This window comes from Cetorhinus maximus, chromosome 1 (assembly GCF_964194155.1).
Source record: "Cetorhinus maximus chromosome 1, sCetMax3.hap1.1, whole genome shotgun sequence".
Classification (NCBI taxonomy): Eukaryota; Metazoa; Chordata; class Chondrichthyes; order Lamniformes; family Cetorhinidae; genus Cetorhinus; species Cetorhinus maximus.
In genome coordinates, this window is record NC_135879.1 from 166,667,987 (window position 1) to 166,687,782 (window position 19,796).

The window sequence follows — 19,796 nt, forward strand, 5'->3', positions numbered from 1 at the left end:
CCTTCCACTATTTTCACCCCGCTTTCCTTAGAAACCTGGGATGCAAGTCTTCAAGATCAGGCACCTTGTTAACTTTAAACATAGCCAGCCATTCCAGTACATCCTTCCTATCAATTTTCACCCATTCATTACCTATACCATCACTGTTTCTACCAATATTTTGTTAGATTCCTCTTCCTTAGTAAACATCGATACAAAATACTCATTAAGTATTCTGGCCTTACCCTGTGCCTCTAAGCATATATCACCCTTATCTCACGTCTCTTACAACCCATTTACTCCTTACATGCTGATAGAAGATGTCTGGGTTCACTTTTATGTTAACTGCATTCTATTTTTTTTATTCATTCATGGGATGTGGGCTTCGCTGGCTGGGCCAGCATTTATTGCCCATCCCTAATTGCCCTTGAGAAGGTGGTGATGAGCTGCCTTCTTGAACAGCTGCAGTCCATGTGGTGTAGGTACACTCACAGTGCTGTTAGGGGTGGAGTTCCAGGATTTTGACCCAGTGACATTGAAGGAACGGCGATATAATTCCAAGTCAGGATGGTGAGTGACTTGGAGGGGAACTTCCAGGTGGTGGTGTTCCCATGTGCCTGCTCCCCTTGTCTTTCTAGATATAAGCAGTCGTGGACATTCTGTTCTCATATCCTCTCTTTGCCTGTCTTATTTTTCTCCTCACTTCCTCTCTTGATTTATTTTATTTGGCCTGGTTCTCACTTAAAAAATTTACTCTACATGCATCATACACCATAATTATGTTTGTTTCATTGCATTCTCTATCTCCCTTGTCACCCAAGAAGCCCTGGCTTCGCTTCCCCTATCTTTAGCCCTTGTTGGAATGTACTTAGTGTCAAGACTGACTGGGAATAGTGTGCTGTAATATCAAGACCCACTGCTCCCTGAGCTGCGACAAATGTGAAAAGTTTGACCAAACCACCAGATTGCCCCAATTCTACCTAACTGTTTAATTTAGGTTAACAGAATACGAGAACCAGGTTTATAAATTTAATAAGTAAATAACTGTTTATTGAACAAATTGCCTTTAACTAGTGGCAAAAGAAAGAAATATGAACCTCTAACTTCTAACACTATAACATAAACTCTACCCCCTTCTTAAATCCCTATACACACAGACAAAAGACATGTAAGGCACACAAAACATGGATTTTAAGGGTGGGATAAAACAGATCAATAGCACCAATCCGGAGTACAGGATTCGATGGGTTGATTTTGATCGATGTCTTCCAAATTCCTTTCAGTTCTTGTTGATGACACGAGGTGGTCTTCCAGCACTTTCAGTATTTAGTTCACTGGTTGAACACCTGACTTTCAATATCTCTAACAATGATTTTCCTCTTTGTCTTTTGACAGTGGTTTTCAGAGAGAGCAAGTTATAGAGATATGAGGAAGAGAGATTTTTAGATGTTTTTTCTTTGCTGGCCAGGAGCTTTCTACTCTGAAATTACTGCAATCTTCCACACACAGGAGAAAGAGGTTTTAGGTCCTGTTTCTTTCAGGCTACGAGCTTTCTCCATGCTTTCTTGCAATACCCTGGTTAGGAGCCAGTTAAAATGCTGTTGTCAGGCAGCTCCTTTGCTCCAGGACTCCTTTCTGGCACCATCCTGCCTTTCATGGCACACTCTGTTCCAGGACTGCAATATTGTATATATCTCTCATCCTGTTCCAGTGGACATGTCTTTCAACCTGCAGCCATTGTAATTCTACTGTAGTCCAACAGAAAATAAAAATATATGTTCTTTACAACAGTCTAACAAAAATAAAAATGTATGTTCCTTACACTAGCCTGTACCTCAAACATTTCCTTAAAGATCACCGTTATGTTGCTCCATTACAATTTTTCCTGTTGATCCTTGGTTGCATTTTACCTTAGATAGGTTCCTTCTCATCACATTGAAGTTAGCCCTCTTCCAATTTAGAAGTTTTCCTTTAGATTGTTCCATGCTCTTCTCTATTACTCCTCTAAACCTTATAAATAATAATCACTCTTGCTCAAGTGTTCCCCACATACACTTGATCCATCTCATTCCCCAGCACCACATCCAGCTTGTGCTCTGATGGCAGGTGCATTGAACCCAATATACAGTAGTTCCTAGTTAGACCAACATACCAGTCAAGGAAGTTCTCATGAGCCATAATTCTGAAATTCTTCCCCCTCCTTTCCCTTTACTCTAACATTATCCCAGTAGATATTTGGATCATTAAAGTCACCCAAAGTCACTACATTACAGATCTTGCACCTCTGTGATTTCCCTGCCAATTTGTTTTCTCTCTCCCTCTCTCTTTGGAGGCCTTTGGAATAGCACAAGTAGCGTGATCATGCCTTCTTGCTTCTCAAACTTAGCTAAATAGATTCTATCTTTGCTCCCTCAAAGACATCCAATCTTTCTAGCACTGCAATGTCTTCAATATTCAGTACTGCCACCTGACCTTTTCTCCTTCCCTGTCTTTTCTGAATGCTTTGTATCCTTAAATTTTCTGAATTCTTTTTATCCTCAGCCCTCACCACTTTTGCCACATTTCCATTATTGTCACGACATCATATGCCCACATGGCTATTTGTGCTTGTATCTTATTCATCACACTTTGTGCATTCACATACATGTATTCTAAACCTGCCTATGTATTCCTCATAATCCTTCTCAGTCTGATCCTATCTAATATGGTATGACTTCCTTTTCTAGTACTGTCCAACACTCTCACTTTATGTACCTTGTTTCTCTTTTCTACTTCCATATGCTATGCCCAACCCACAACCACACTAGTAAATCTCTCACATGGCATTGATCCCAGTCCTGTTGAGGTTCAACCTGTCTCTTTTGCATACATGACTCCTACCCCAGAACTGTTCTCAATGTCCCAAGAATGCACCAGGAGGCAACACACCATGTGGCAGTCATGATGATGGTTACAGAAATGCCTGTTTGTGCCCCTAAATATGGAATCTCCTATAACAATCGCATTTCAAATCTTTGCTGTTCCCTCCTGTGCTGTTCCTTGCCTATGGTGCCATGGGTTGGGCTGCACTCTTTCAAGGTGTTGTCACTCCCTACAGTCTCCAATGCTGAGTACCAGTTTGAGAGTGGCACATACCTCAAAGCCTCCTGAACTTGCTGCCCTTTTTCTACTCTTCCAGATGGCCACCCATCTAGTATCTTGAACTCTCATTGCCTATGCTATACTTGATTTCCCAAAAGCATCAGGAATGTAAGCAGTCCTGATTAAATATCTTTCTTTAAATCCTAGCACTCTACTGCAGATGACACCAGGAGCCCTAATAAACGTGTGATGATTGGGCAGGTTTGAAGGGTTGGTGGGGAGGGCAAAGGAAAAAGTCTTTAGTGACTGGAATCATACCCTATATAAAGGAAGATGGGTGTGATTGTTGGAAGTTAGTTGTTTCTTCAAGAGTTCTGCAGATCCCATCCATCAATAATCTTCCGTCCAGCGGTGGGCTATTCACTGATGTTCTCACAGCGTTCAGCTCCATTTATAGCATATTTGACAATGAAGCAGTCCATTCAGCATACACCACAACCTGGCTAACATTCAGGAAAAGGCTGAGAAGGAGCAGATCACATTTATGCCACATGAGTGCTTGGTCAATACTCATGTTACTTGAGAAAAAGGCTGACACTCCAGTGCAGTTTTCAAGGAGTGCTGTACTGTCAAAGGTGTCGTCATTAGGATGAGGCGATAAACCAAGGCCCAGACTGCCCTCTCAGGTGACGTAAACGATCCCCTGTCACTATTTTGGAGAAGAGCAGGAGTGTTTTCCCTGGTTTCCTGGCAAATATTTATCCCTTAATTAACATCACAAAAGCAGACTATTTGATCGTTATCACATTGCAGGTTTGTGATTTGACCGAGTGCGGCATCAAGGAGCCCTAGCAAAACTGGACTCAATGGGAACCGGAGGAAAACTCTCCACTAGTTGGAGTCATACCTAGCAGAAAGGAAGATGGCTGTGGTTGTTGGAGGTCAGTCATCTCAGCTCCAGGACATTGTCGCAGGGGTTCCTCAGGGTAGTGTCCTCAGCCCAAACATCTTCAGCTGCTTCATCAATGACCTTCCTTCCATCATAAGGTTAGAAGTGGGGCTGTTTGCTGATGATTGCATGATGTTCAGCACCATTCGTAACTCCTCATATATTGAAGCAGTCCATGTCCAAATGCAGCAAGACCAGGCTTGGGCTGACAAGTGGCAAGTAAAATTTGTGCCACACAAGTGCCAGGCAATGACCATCTCCAATAAGAGAGAATCTAACCATTGACCCTCAACATTAAATGGCATTACCATCGCTGAATCCCCCACTATCAACATCCTGGGGGTTACCATTGACCAGAAGCAGAACTGGACAAGCCATATACATGCTGTGACTACAAGAGAAGGTCAGAGATTCAGGATCCAGTGACAAGTAACTCACCTTCTGACTCCCCAAAGCCTGTCCACCATCTACAAGGCACAGGTAAGGAGTGTGATGGAATATTCTTCACTTGCCTGCATATCAACAGTCAAGAAGCTTGACACCATCCAAGACAAAGCAGCCCACTTGACTGGCACTACATCCACAAACATTCACTCCCTCCACCACCAACACACAGTAGCAGCAGTGTGTACCATCTACAAGAGGCATGGCAGGAACTCACCAAGCCTCCTTTGACGGCATCTTCCAAAACCATGACCATTACCCTCTAGAAGGACAAGGGCAGCAGATAGATGGGAACACCACTACCTGGAAGTTCCCCTCCAAGTCACTCACCATTCTGACTTGGAATTATATCGCCGTCCCTTCACTGTCACTGGAACTCCCTTCCTAACAGCACTGTGACTGTACCCACACCAAAGGGACTGCAGCGGTTCAAGAAGGCAGCTCACCACCACCTTCTCAAGGGCAATTAGGGATGGACAATAAATGTTGGCCCAGCCAGTGAAGCCCACATCCCATGATTGAATTTTTAAAATGTGCCTATTGGCACATTTCCTACATTACAACATTACTTCATAAGTACTTCATTGGCTGTGAGGTGCAAGTGGGACATTATCACGAAAGGTGATATATAAAAGCAGGTCTTTCTTTTTCTTTTCTTTTTTTGGGACCAGGCAAAGCACCTTCTGATCTTCAGCACAAGCACAAATTCTTCCACCATCAATATCTATTCAGCCATGTCAATGCCTTAACTATGAGAGCAGGACAGAGGCTGGAGATTTTATGATGAGTGGTTCATAGAATCATAGAACCATAGAATAGTTACGGTGCAGATACAGGTCATTCAGCCCATTGTGTCTGCGCCAGCCAAAAAAAAGGGAAAAAAAATAGAAACTAGCCTCACATTTTTAATCCCGCTTTCTAGCACCTGGTCTGTAGCCTTGCACTGTTACTTCATCCACTTGCCCAGCTTCATTTCTTAAGACTAAATCTAGCATTGCTCCCCCTCTCATTGGGCTTGTTACGTGCTGTCTGAAGAAGTTCTCTTGAATGCAGTTGAAGAATTGTGTGCCCTCTGTGCGTTTCACACTGTATCCCAATTGATACCAGGGTAGTTGAAGTCTCCAGCAATAACTGCCCTATTGTTTTTGCAATCAAAAATCTGTTTATATATTTGGTCTTCTAACTCCCTTCCACTATTTGGGTCTGCAGTACAATCCGAGCAGTGTGGCAGCCCCTTTTTTATTTCTGAGCTCAACCCATATGGCCTCATTTGATGCTTCATTTAGTATATCATGCCTCCTCACAGCTTAATTGTTTCTTTAACCAATAATGCTACACCCCCCACCTTTTTCACCCCCCTCTCTACCCTGCCTGGAAACTCTTTATCCAGGGGTGTTGAGCTGCCATTTTTGCCCCTCTTTAAGCCGAGTTTCCGTTATAGCGATGATATCATGCTGCCATGTGTCTATCTGTGCCCTTGGCTCATCAGCTTTATTTGCTATACTCCTTGCATTTACATATATACCTTTTAACATTGTCAAATTCCTGTGCTGCTTCTGTCTTTCAGAGTCACTCACTGATATCTTCATCTCCCCTTCCCTGCTCTGAATCTGCCCTCAGGTTCCCAACCCCTGCCAATCAAGTTTAAACCCACATCCCCCCACCCCCCCACAACAGTCGTGTTCAGCTGTAGACCTTCCAGCTTGCCCCAGTCCCAATGCCTCAGAAATCTTATGCCCTCCCTCTTACACCAGCCTTCCAGCCACTTCTTCAATCGCTTAATTCTCCTATTTCTATAGTCACTTGTACATGGGACTGGGAGTAATCCTGAGATTACTGCTTTAAAGGTGCTGCACTTTCATCTCCTTCCGAGCTCCCTAAAATCCACTTTCAGAACCTCATTCCCTTTCCTACCTAAGTCATTGGTACCAGTGTGGATCATGACCTCTAGCTGATCACCCTCCCCCAGAAGAATGTCCTAAAGCCGCTCCATGACATCCTTTCCATGGCACTTGGGAGGCAACATATCATCCTAGAATCACATCTACGGCCACAGAAACGCCTGTGTGTTCTCCTAGCTAACGGATCCCCTATCACTACTGCTTTTCCCTTCCTCTTCCTCCCCTTCTGTAAAGCAGAGCTGTCTGTGGTGCTACAAACCTGGCTCTGACTGCACTCCTCCAAGGAACCAACCAGTATCCAAAACAGAAAACAAAAACCCCCAAAGGGCTTCTGCACTACGTGCCTGATTCTCTTGGACTGCCTGTCGGTCACCCATTCCCTTTCTGCCTTCAGGCTCCTAAGCTGTGGTGTGACCACCTCTCTGAACATCCTATCCACATAGCTCTCAGCCTCTCGGATGCGCCACAGTGACTCCATCTGCCGCTCAAGCTTCAAAACCCAGAGCTCTAGCTTCTGCAGCTACTTCCTGCTCATGTGGTTGCCTAGGGCAGCGGTAGCTTCCAGGGCCTCCCATTTATTGCAAGACACGCATTCCACACGACCAAGCTGTCCTGCCATGGCTTCAATTTACTTCCCTTATGTTAACTTCATTTTACTTTAGTTTACTTATACTACTTTATTTTACCTGGCCTTGACTTTAACTTTACTTCCCTATTGCTTGTGTTTCTTACTGAAATCTAAGTAGCTCCTTCTTTTAAAAAGAATGTGTTTTGCTAAATTTTCAACTACTTGAAGACCGTTCCTAACAGCAGTTTCTCACCAACTGATGAACTTACGTTTCTCCTGTGGTGTCACTCTTGGATATTTTCAAAGCTCAGCCCTCCCGTGCAGCTTTTCAACTCCTGGTCTCCTGCAGGCTGAGAAAGATAGAGAAAGAAAAAGAAAAGAGCACTTCACTCCCCTCCTCACTCAACTCCCTTCTCACCAAACTCACAGTAATTCCACTCTGTTCATCTCCTGACCCCACAGAAACTCTTCATCATTGACAAAGCTCAAGTCAGGGAGTATCGTATATTGGAATATTCACCTTTTGCCTGGATAGCTGCAGCTGCGGCAGAACAATCTTGACAATATCCAGTCAAGAGCTATTAGTTTGATGGGTGCTCCCTGCTGCCAGTCTCAGGATCCATTTCCAGCCTTCCATCTGCAATGCACTTTGGCTGCAGTATATATGATCTCCAGCAGGGGTCCTCTACCAGGTGTTCATCAGGTGTTTCAAGAGTGCACCAAAAATAATTACAGGTATAAATCCACATTTGTAGATGGAAAATCCTATCTATGAATTGCAGAATCAGTTAGACCATAAGTTTGGCTGCAGAAAGTGGATTCTTTTAAAAGCTTACTAAACTATTATTTCCTTCAGTGATCTTTCTTCAATCACTAGAAATATCCTTAGCAAAGCTGCTCCTTCTGTTTTTGATTTTTGAACACAAACCTTTCCCTATCTTCCCCCAACAGTACATTTACTGTTTCCTTTAAGTTTAGCAAAACCCATCTACCGCTGCTTTCAAAATGGATATGGGTTGGATTAGTTGTATCCCCTCAAGAACTTGGTTTTTAACATGTGCCATTTTTGACAACATTTAGAAGTGAAATGAGAACGTTTCCCTCATTCATTCAGCTCATTGTGAACTCCTTGTGTTCAGAAATCTTTGAACACAAATTTCATTGCTTTATCACCACAGCCTTTCTTTTATTTAGAGAATCTGACCAGTTTTTAAAAATTCATTTATGGGATGTGGGCTTCGCTGGCTGGGCCAGCATTTATTGCCCATCCTTAATTCCCCTTGAGAAGGTGGAGGTGAGCTGCCTTCTTGAACTGCTGCAGTCCATGTGATGTGGGTACACCCACAGTGCTCTTAGGAAGGGAGTTCCATGATTTTGACCCAACGACAGTGAAGGAACGGCGATATATTTCCAAGTCAGGATGGTGAGTGACTTGGAAGGGAATTTCCAGGTGGTGGTGTTCCCACCTATCTGCTGCCCTTGTCCTTCTAGATGGTAGTGGTCATGGGTTTGGAAGGTGCTGTCTAAGGAACTTTGGTGAATTCCTGCAGTGCACCTTGTAAATGGTCCACACTGCTGCTACTGTGCATCAGTGGTGAGGGAGTGAATGTTTGTGGATGTGGTGCCAATCAAAGGGGCTGCTTTGTCCTGGACGGTGTCCAGCTTCTTGAGTATTGTGGGAGCTGCATTCACCCAGGCAAGTGGGGAATATTCCATCACACTCCTGGCGTGTGCCTTGTAGATGGTGGACAGGCTTTGGGGAGTCAGGAGGTGAGTTATTCATTGCACGATTCCTAGCCTCTGACCTGCCCTTGGAGCTCGTCCAGTTCAGTTTCTGGTCAATGGTAACTCCCAGGATGTTGACAGTGGGGAATTCAGTGATGGTAATGCTATTGAACATCAAGCGGTGATGGTTGGATTCTCTCTTGTTGGAGGTGGTCATTGCCTGACACTTGTGTGGCGTGAATGTTACTTGCTACTTGTCAGACCAAGCATGGATATTGTCCAGGTCTTGCTGCATTTGGACATGGCCTGCTTCAGTATCTGAAGAGTTGCGAATGGTGCTGGACATCAAGCAATCATCAGCGAACATCCCCACTTCTGACCTTATGATGGAAGGAAGGTCATTAATGAAGCAGCTGAAGATGTTTGGGCCTAGGACACTACCCTGAGGAACTCCTGCAGTGATGCCCTGGATCTAAGATGGCTGACCTCCAACAACCGCAACCACCTTCCTTTGTGATAGGTATGACTCCAACCAGTGGAAAGTTTTCTCCCTGATTCCCATTGACTCCAGTTTTGCTAGGGCTCCTTGATGCCACACTCTGTCAAACGCGGCCTTGATATTAAGGGCAGTCACTATCACCTCACCTCGGGAGTTCAGCTCTTTTGTCCACGTTTGAACCAAGGCTGTAATGAGGTCAGGAGCTGAGTGGCCCTGGCGGAACCCAAAGTGAGTGTCAGTGAGCTGGTTATTTCCACCACTCACGACTGGATGGAGAGTTTAGATTTGATTCTTTGGTTGTGGGATTGCTTAGTTCTGTCTATCACTTGCTGCTTATGCTGTTTGGCATCCAAGTAGTCCTGTTTTATAGCTTCACCAGGTTGACACCTCATTTTTGTTTTAGGTATGCCTGGTGCTGCTCCTGGAATGCCCTCCTGCACTCTTCATTGAACCAGGGTTGATCCCCTGGCTTGATGGCAATGGTAGAGTGAGGGATATACCGGTCCATGAGGTTACAGATTGTGTTCGAGTACAATTCTGCTGCTGCTGATGGCCCACAGCACTTCATGGATGCCCAGTCTTGAGTTGTTAGATCTGTTCAAAATCCAATCCATTTAGCTCAGTAGTAGTGCCACACAACACAATGGAGGGTATCCTCAAAGTAAAGGCGGGACTTCGTCTGCACAATAACTGTGCAGTGGTTACTCCTACCGATACTGTCATGGACAGATGTATCTGTGGCAGGTAGGTTGGTGAGGATGAGGTCAAGTATGTTTTCCCCTCTTGTCCCAGTCTAGCAGCTATGTCATTTAAGACTTGGCCAGCTCAGTCAGTAGTGGTACTACCGAGCCACTCTTGGTGATGGACATTGATGTCGCCACCTAGAGTACATTCTGCGCCCTTGCCACCCTCAGTGCTTCCTCCAAGTGATGTTCAACATGGAGGAGCATTGATTCATCAGCTGAGGGAGGGCGGCACATGGTAATCAGCAGGAGGTTTCCTGAAGCCATGAGACTTCATGGGGTGCAGAGTCGAAGTTGAAGACTCCCAGGGCAACTCCCTCCAGGCTGTAAACCACACTGTGCTGCCACCTCTGCTGCGTCTGTCCTGCCGGTGAGACAGGACATACCCAGGGATGGTGATGGTGGTGTCTGGGACTTTATCTGTAAGGTATGAGTCCGTAAGGATGACTATGTCAGGCTGTTGCTTGACTAGTCTGTGAGACGGCTCTCCCAATTTTGGCACTAGTCCCCAGATGTTAGTAAGGAGGACTTTGCAGGGTTGACAGGGCTGAGGTTGCCGTTGTCATTTCCAGTGCCTAGGTCGATGCCGGGTGGTCCATCCGGTTTCATTCCTTTTTTGTGACTTTGTAGCAGTTTGTTACAACTGAGTGGCTTGCTTGACCATTTCAGAGGGCATCTAAGAGTCAACCACATTGCTGTGGGTCTGGAGTCACATGTAGGACAGACCATGTAAGGACGATAGATTTCTTTCCCTAAAGGACATCATTGTCTCAATTTCTTTTCATGAGGAATAAAACTCAACACAGCAACCAAATCGGACAAACACCCATCCGTCAGCTGTCAATTGGTTTTAGTTCTTCTTTCCCCAAAGCTCCTGTTTTATATGTATTTTCTTTTCCAAGGTTCTTCCCTTTTGTTTTATTTCCCTCATTGGGTTTTCTCTTTCACTGCTGCCTAAATGATTAACATAAACAGCTTTCGCAGAGCTTGTATAGGAACAAAGGAGCAGGAGTAGGCTATTCTGGTCCACCGAGCCTGCTCCATCATTCAATTAAACCATGGCTGATCATCTACCTCAACGCCACTTTCCTGTGCTTTCCCCATATCCCGATATGTCATTAGTATCCAGAATTCTATTAATTTCTGTCTTGAACATGATTGAGCTTCCATAACCCTCAGGGGTAGAGAATTCCAAAGATTCACCACCCTCTAAGTGAAGAAATTCTTCCTCATCTCAGTCCCAAATGGCTTGCCCTTTATTTTGAGACTGTGCCCTCTGGTTCTAAATTCACTAGCCAGGGAAACATCCTACCTACATGTACCCTGTCACATCCTGTAAGAATTCTGCAAGTTTCATTGAGATCACCTCTCATTCTTCAAAACTCTAGAGAATACAGGCCCAGTTTCCTCAATCTCTCCTCATAAAACAATCTTGTCATCTGAGGGATTAATATTTACAATGAGACATATCCATTAAACACAGTCAAGCCGCATATAATATATATGTAGTATAAAGACAGGGTGTAGCTAAGGGTATAAGAGCTCTTGATTTGGTCGAGATTCTATAAAAATGGCTTTGAATTAGTTTGCTTTCATAGATAACTGAGTGTATGTTTAGGTTAGACATAAATTTTTGCATAATTTTAAAAATGAAAATCAACAATCTAACAAAAGTAACGTTGGGCAACACATACCGTTAAATGGGTGACTAAATTAGGAATATGTTTTGGGTATTACATTCTGATGACCTTTGACCCAGTACAATAAGGAAAATTTGCAAGTTCTTTAAAATATCTGTGGAATCTGTCATTGTTTTTAAGAATGTTTTAAAAGGACTTTTAAGAGTTTGCACCAATTGTAAAGGGATCAATTGTACCTTTCTTGGATAATAAGAAGCACTGATCCATGTGACCTGGCAATCCTTGACCTGGAAGCAATACCAACAGGAAGGAGGTTAAGACATGGATGCCGTAATGCCAGACACAAAGGAGAAGTACAAGCAGAGGAGCTGGTGGGTGAAGGTGATCTGTGCATAAAAGCACACACAAAGAGAAAGCTTACACAGACAGAGAAGAACACACAGATTCTTGTGAGGAAAAGGAGCAATTTTCTCTCAGGAAGAGGTCAGTTTTTCTGTTTGGCAGAAAAGGAGAAAGAAGCCCTTGGAGATAATGTGCAAGCTGGCTAAAAAAAAGGTCTAAAACCTGGAATGCTGTGTGAATAGCTCAGAGATGCTAAAGAGATGGGTGTTTTCCCAGAAGTGGCCAAGCCATGAACCAGGATGTTATTGGTTGGTCAGTTGAAAAGGAACTCTGGAAAGTTACACCATCAAGGCTGTCATGACCCAAGGGTGAGAGGGTTTAAAGAATTGTGACTCGCTGATGATAATCGTACTCATGAAACACAGAGGTGAAAGCGATTGTCAGATAAGACTCCTGACCAAATGTCCATGAATAAAGGGCAGTGGAACTTTGTAGCTACGTAGTGCTACATGTATGCGGGGAGTGATGCCGGTGATTATGGCTGTGTAAGACGTGTCTTTATTGTATCGGCTATTGAAAATGAAATTTAACTTTCTATTTGAAGTATCATCTTGTTAATTTTTGTTTAATTTATGTTGGTTCTAATTCATGTTAAAGTAAAAACTACAATAAGTGGGATCTTGTTGGTAATTTTTTCATTTGGGAGTGACTCAATAAATTTATTAATTTTTGTTTATGCAGGACTTGTAACAGCATGTAGATATACAGTAAATATATATATAGACCCCCACTGATGAATCACTGGGTAATTGCATCAATTTAATGTGATACTGACACAGGAATATCTTGGTTAGATCCCTGGACTGTAATTAGTTGGCTATCCTGAATCATATGGCAAGACTTCCTCCAAGGAAGGATAAAATAACATCAGTTAGGATTCCCACTTGATTGTTTATACAGTGACCCCTGCTGGAAAGTGCATGTGTGGGACAATCAAACAAAGCAGGATCATGTTGGCTGTGATGCAAACTGAATACGAAACTGTTTATGAAATAAGGGGATGCACAGCGAGGAGACTACTGTGAAGTGAGACATAGACAGAGCCTGTAGTTGGGAATTTGGTGCACAGGAGAAATGAGGTACCCCTTTTTCTACAGCCTCCAGCAGTTGGTGAGTTTTCTTCCTTTCTCTCCAAGCTAGGAGGTTGCAACTTTCTATTCCTTTAACGGTGTAAATTATTAACTAATTGACTTTTTTAAACTTTATTCTTTCAAAGCAAGGCCAGCATTGCTGCCCATCCCTAATTGCCCATGAACTGAGTGGCTCACTAGGCCATGTCAGAGGCCAAGTTAAGAGTCAACCTTGCTGTGGGCTTGGAGTCACATGTAGACCAGTAAGGATGGCATTAGTGAACATGATGGTAGATTAGTGAACCAGAGGGGTTTTTATAACAATCAATGGTAGTTTCATGGTCACCATTATAGAGACTAGCTCTCAACAGATTTTATTAATGGAATTTAAAATCCCACCAGGCACCATGGTGGGATTTGAACCTATGCCCCCTGAACATTATCCTAGGCCTCTAAGTTACTGGTCCACTGACATTACCACTACACCACCTCCCCTCCACTAATTTAACAAATAAGATTGAACAGAAATATCAGGGCTGGTGGTGTACATGATTGCAACATGTGGGAATCTGTGGAATGCACTGCAATCCCAGGAAACCATATCTGCAGCCTGTACAACTTCAGTTTAGAGTTATCCAAGTTTTGGACATTGCAGGGCATCAATGAGGGGGAGAGTTACATGGACACTTTGTTCCCAGGGGCAGTCACATCCCTTAGGTTAGGCAGGAGTTTAGAGATGGTCAATGGTCAGGGACAGGAGATTGTGACTGCAAATCAGGCAGGTATGGGGAACCAGCATGTAGTGATGGAGGAACCTTAGCACCTGACCTCTCCAACAGATACCAAGTGTGTGCTACCTGTGTGGATGAGGAGAAGGACTACAAGGTGGATGAGCAGATTGGCCATGGCTCCATGGAGAATGATGCCATTCAAGTGGGGGGAGCGAAGAGGAATGTGGTAGTGATAGGAAACAGTATAGTCAGGGGGATAGATACTGTTCTCTGCATCCATGACCAAGAGCTCCAATGGCTGTGTTGCCTGTCCTGTGCCTGGGTTAAAGTCATCTCCTTGTGGCTGGAGAGGAACTTAGAGTGGGAGGAGAGGATCCAGTTGTCAGGGCCCATGTGGGAACCAACGACATAGTTAGAACCAGGAATGATGTTGTGATAAGAGAATTTGAGGGGCTAGGGACCAGGTTAAAATGCAGAACATGATAGGTAATCATTTCTGGATTGTTAGCTGAGCCATGCACAAATTGGCATAGGGTCATGCAGATTAGAGAACTAAACACACCAATCACGAACCAGAATCTGAAACTTAAACAAAGACAATTACATAGGTATGAGGAGAGATCTGGCTAAGATTAACTGGGTAACAGAATAAAAAGGTATTGAGGTAAATGAGCAGTAGAAAACATTTAAAGAAACAATTCAAAATCTTCAACAAAAATACATGCAATTGAAAAACAAAACCTCAACAAAAAAGATTCATCCGTGATTCACTCAGGAAGTTAAGGATAGTATTAGATTAAAAGAAGAGGCTTACAATGTTGCAAAAACAGTACCAAGTCTGAGAATTGGGAGTGTTTTAGAAACCAGCAAAGGACCACCAAAAGTTGATAAAAAGGGAAAAAATAGAATATGAAAGTAAACTAGCCAGGAATATAAAGCAGATTGTAAGAGCTTTTATAAGCCTATTAAAAGGAAGAAAGTACTTAGAGTAAACATTGGTCCCTTAGAAACGGAGACAGGAGAAATTATCATGAGGAATGAGGAAATGGCAGAGGCACTGAGAAAGTATTTTGTGTCTGTCTTCACAGTAGAAGACACAAGTTGCAAACCAGAAAGAGAGAGTAACCTAGGGGCTAAAATAGTAAGGAAATTAACATCAGCAGAGAAAAAGTTTTGGAGAACCAAAGGGATTAAAATCTAATAAATCCCCTGGACTTAATGGCCTACACCCTAGTGTTCTAAAATAAATAGTTGCAGGGATAGTGGAAGCTAGCCAAGATTTTCCAAAATTCTTTAGATTCGGGAATGGTCCCATCAAATTGGAAGTTGGCAAATGTTGCACCACTTTTCAAGAAAGGAGGGTGAGAGAAAACAGGGAACTACTGGCCAGTTAGCCAGCATCAGTTATTGGGAAAATGCTGGATTCTATTATTAAGGAAGTCTTAACAATTCACTTAGAAAAGCGTTGTATAACTGGGACAAATCACATGGTTTTACTGAGGGGAAATCCTGTTTGACAAATTTATCATAGTTTTTTGAGGATTTAACTAGTAGGTTAGATAAAGCGCAGCCAGTAGATGTAGATTTCTAAAGGGCGTGCAATATGCTAATAGGCAAAATAAGGGCTCATGGAGTTGGGTGTATTATATTACCATTGATAGAGAATTGCTTAATGGGTAGAAAACAGAGAGTGAACAAAAACAGAGCTTTTTCAAGTTGGCAAGCACAGCATAATGGAATGCTGCAATGATTAGTGCAGGGGCCTCAGCTATTTACAAATTATATCAATGACTTAGATAATGAGACAGAGAGTAATGTATCCAAGTTTGCTGATGAAACCAAGCTGGGTGGGAAGGTAAGCTGTGGGGAGGACAGAGAGAGGCTGCAAAGAGATATAAAAAGGTTAAGTGAGTAGGCAGCAAGATGGCAGATGGAGTATAATGTGGGGAAGTGTGAAGTTATTCACTTTGGTCATAAAAACAGAAAAGCAGGATCTTTGCTAGGTGTGAAACTTGTAGGCTTCGGTGTGCTCATACAAGGAATGCAGAAAGTTAGCATGTAGGTACAGCAAGCAATTAGGAAGGCAAGTGACACATTGACCTTTATTACAAGGGGATTGGAGTACGGGAATGAAGAAATTTTGCTACAATTGTACAGGATTTTGGTGAGACCACATCTGGAATACTGTGCGCAGTTTTGGTCTCCACGTGCATACTTGCATTGGAGGCAGTACAACGAAGGTTTATTAAATTGGTCCCTGGGATGAGGGGGCCATCCTATGATGAGAGGCTGAGTAAACTGGGCTTATATCCTCTGGAGTGTAGAAGAATGAGAGGCAATCTCATTGAACCCTAATTCTGGGGAATGAAGCCAGACAGGTGGCAGAGATGGTGGTGGGCGAGCATTTTAGCGATAGCGACCACAACATGGTACAGTTTAAGTTTGTTATGGGCAAAGAAATCGACAAGTTGCAAAAAAATGTTTTGGATTGGGGGAGAGTGGATTTTAGTAAAATAAGGCAGGATCTGGCCAAGGTAGACTGGGAACAGTTACTTGTGGGGAAATCTACAGGGGAGCAGTGGGGGGGTGGGGGGGGGGTGTTCAAAAAGGAAATGGGGATGGTACAGGCTCAACGTGTTCCCTCTAGGGTGATAGGAAGAAGTAACAAGCCCAGAGAACCATGGATGACCAGAGATATTCAGGATACGATGAGAAGGAAAAGAGAGGCTTTTAGCAGGTACAAGGGAGGCAAATCAGCAGAGGCATTAGTGGAGTACAGAAAGTGCAGGGTGAAGCTTAAAAAAGCAATTAGGAGAGCAAAGAGGGGATATGAGAAAGCTCTGGCTGGTAAAAGTAGGGAAAATCCCAAAATATTCTCTAAGTATATCAATGGGAAGAGGATAACCAGGGAAAGAGTAGGGTCCATAAGGGACCAAGGGGGCAATCTATGGGTGGAGCCAGAGGACATCGCTAGAGTGTTGAATGAATACTTCACATCCGTCTTCACCCAAGAGAATGAGGATGAAAGTATGGAACTTGGGGAGAGAGACTGCGAGGCTCTTAAGCAAATTGATATAGGGAGTGACAAGGTATTGGAGGCGTTGGCAAGCTTAAAAGTGGACAAATCTCCAGGTCCAGATGATTTGTGTCCCAGGCTGCTGGGGGAGGCAAGGGAAGAGATCGTAGGGGTTCTGACCCAAATTTTTAATTCCTCTCTGGCCACAGGGGAGGTGCCAGAGGACTGGAGAACAGCTAATGAGGTTCCGCTATTTAAGAAGGGTTGTAGAGATAAGCCAGGGAACTACAGGCCAGTGAGTCTCATGTCAGTGGTAGGGAAACTATTGGAGAAATTTCTGAAGGAAAGTATCTATCTCCACTTGGAGAGGCAAGGTTTGATCAGGGATAGTCAGCATAGCTTTGTCAGAGGGAAGTCATGTCTAACAAATTTGATTGAATTTTTTGAGGTGACCAGGTGTGTAGATGAGGGTAGTACAGTTGATGTAGTTTATATGGATTTCAGCAAAGCCTTTGACAAGGTCCCACATGGGAGACTTATAAAGAAGGCAAATGCACATGGGATACAGGATAATTTGATAAGGTGGATTCAAAATTAGCTTAGTTGTAGGAGGCAGAGGGTGATGACAGAAGGATGCTTTAGTGACTGGAAGCCAGTGTCCAGTGGCGTACCACAGGGATCTGTGCTGGGTCCCCTATTATTTGTCATTTATATAAACGACATAGATGACTATGTGGGGGATAGGATTAGTAAGTTTGCAGATGACACAAAGATTGGCCGGGTGGTTAACAGTGAGGTTGAGTGTCCTGGGATACAGGAAGATATAGACGGGATGGTCAAATGGGCAGATAAATTACAGATGGAATTTAACCCTGAAAAGTGTGAGGTGATACACTTTGGAAGGAGTAATTTGACAAGTATTCAATGAATGGCATGACACTAGGAAGTTCTGAGGAACAAAGGGACCTTGGCATGTGTGTCCATAGACAGAGGGGCATGTTAGTGGGGTGGTGAAAAAGGACACTTGCCTTTATCAATCAAGGCATAGATTACAAAAGTAGGGAGGTCATGTTGGAGTTGTACAGAACCTTAGTGAGGCCTCAGCTGGAGTAGTGTGTGCAGTTCTGGTCGCCACATTATAGGAAGGATGTGATTGCACTGGAGGGGGTGCAGAGGAGATTCACCAGGATGTTGCCTGGGATGAAACATTTAAGTTATGAAGATTGGATAGACTTGGGTTGTTTTCATTGGAGCAGAGAAGACTGAGGGGCGACCTGATCGAGGTGTACAAGATTATGAGGGGCATGGACAGGGTGGATAGGGAGCAGCTATTCCCCTCAGTTGAAGGGTCAGTCACAAGGGGGCATAAGTTCAAGGTGAGGGGCAGGAGGTTTAGGGGGGATGTGAGGAAAACATTTTTTACCCAGAGGGTGGTGATGATCTGGAATACACTGCCTGGGAGGGTGGTGGAGACAGGTTGCCTCACATCCTTTAAAAAGTACCTGGATCAGCACTTGGCATGTCATAACATTCAAGACTATGGGCCAAGTGGTGGTAAATGGGATTAGGTAGGTAGGTCAGGTGTTTCTCACATGTTGGTGCAGACTCAATGGGCTGAAGGGCCTCTTCTGCACTGTGATTCTGTGAAACCTACAAAATGCTGAAGGGGCTTAATATATGAATCACAAAAAGTTAGTACGCAGGTACAGCAAATGATTAGGAAGACAAATGGAATGTTGCCTTTTTTGCAGGTGGAATGAAATATAAATGTAGGGGTGTTTTGCTACAGCTGTACAGGCTGTTGGTGAGACCACATCCAGAGTACTGTGTAGTGTTTTGATCCTCTTATTTAAGAAAATATATAATTGCCTTAAAAGCAGAGTAGAGAAGGTTCACTCGACTGATTCTTACAAGGAAAGATTGAACAGGTTGGGCCAATATCCATTGGAGTTTAGAAGAATGAAAGATTCTCTTATTAAAAATATAAGATCCTGAGGGGACTTGGACAGGGTGGACGGTAAAAGGTTTCCCTTATTGGAGACATTAGATCTAGGAGGCACAATTTAAAAAAAGAATCTCCCATTCAAGATGGGGATGATGACATTTTTTTCTCTGAGTGTCCTTCTTCTGTGGGATTCTCTTCCCCAGAGTAGTGGAGGCAAGATCTTCGAATATTTTTAAGGCTGAGTTGGATAGATTCTTGACTGACAAGGGCGTCAAAGTGTGTAGGGGTTAGACAGAAAAGTAGAGGCCATAAGCAGGTCAGCCATGATCTTATCAAACGGCGGAGCAGCTTCAAGGAGCCGAAACACCCACACCTGAGCTTAATTTGTATGTTCATATGTATGTTTGTAAGATAAATGTCCTAATTACTAGCCACCTGAACGACAGGAAGAGAGACAGATAAAGGGAAGTGGACAATATTTCCTCAATCCATTTTTATTGAAAAGTTAAATTTTGAAAGCTAGCAAAACACCTGAGTCAAAAAAATAGGAATGGAAAAAGAGTGAAGTTGAGTTTGTCATCTGACCTCAAAGAAGCAAGGGGGGGTGAATTAAATAGATAGTTAAGGGTGAGATGAGTAACTGGAGTGAGGGGGATACAGGGTTTAAGCTGTTATTTCAGAGAGGAAGAGGTGGGATTAATGATGGATGAGTAGGAGTAATGGGAAAGTAGAGGTGAATCGAATACAATGGAAGTGAGTGGTAGAGCAATCATAAGTAATTGGGACATGAGATGAGAAATGAGCCAGAGGACAACATTATAGAAACATAGAAAATTTATGGCACAATTTTCTGACTGGAAGGTTGTTTCCAGTGGCGTTCTGTGGGGTTTGGTACAGGGTCCCTTGCTTTCCTTGGTGTATATCACACTTCTCTGGATTGAATTCCATTTTCCACTTTTCTTCCACCTGACCAGTCCATTGGGATCTTCCTGCAGTCTACAGTTTTCTTCCTATTGACCACACAGCCAATTTTTGTATCATCTGCACCTCCCCAGCTCATAGCACATGTGGCGGCCCAGGACACAAGATGTCAAGCAAGTCCT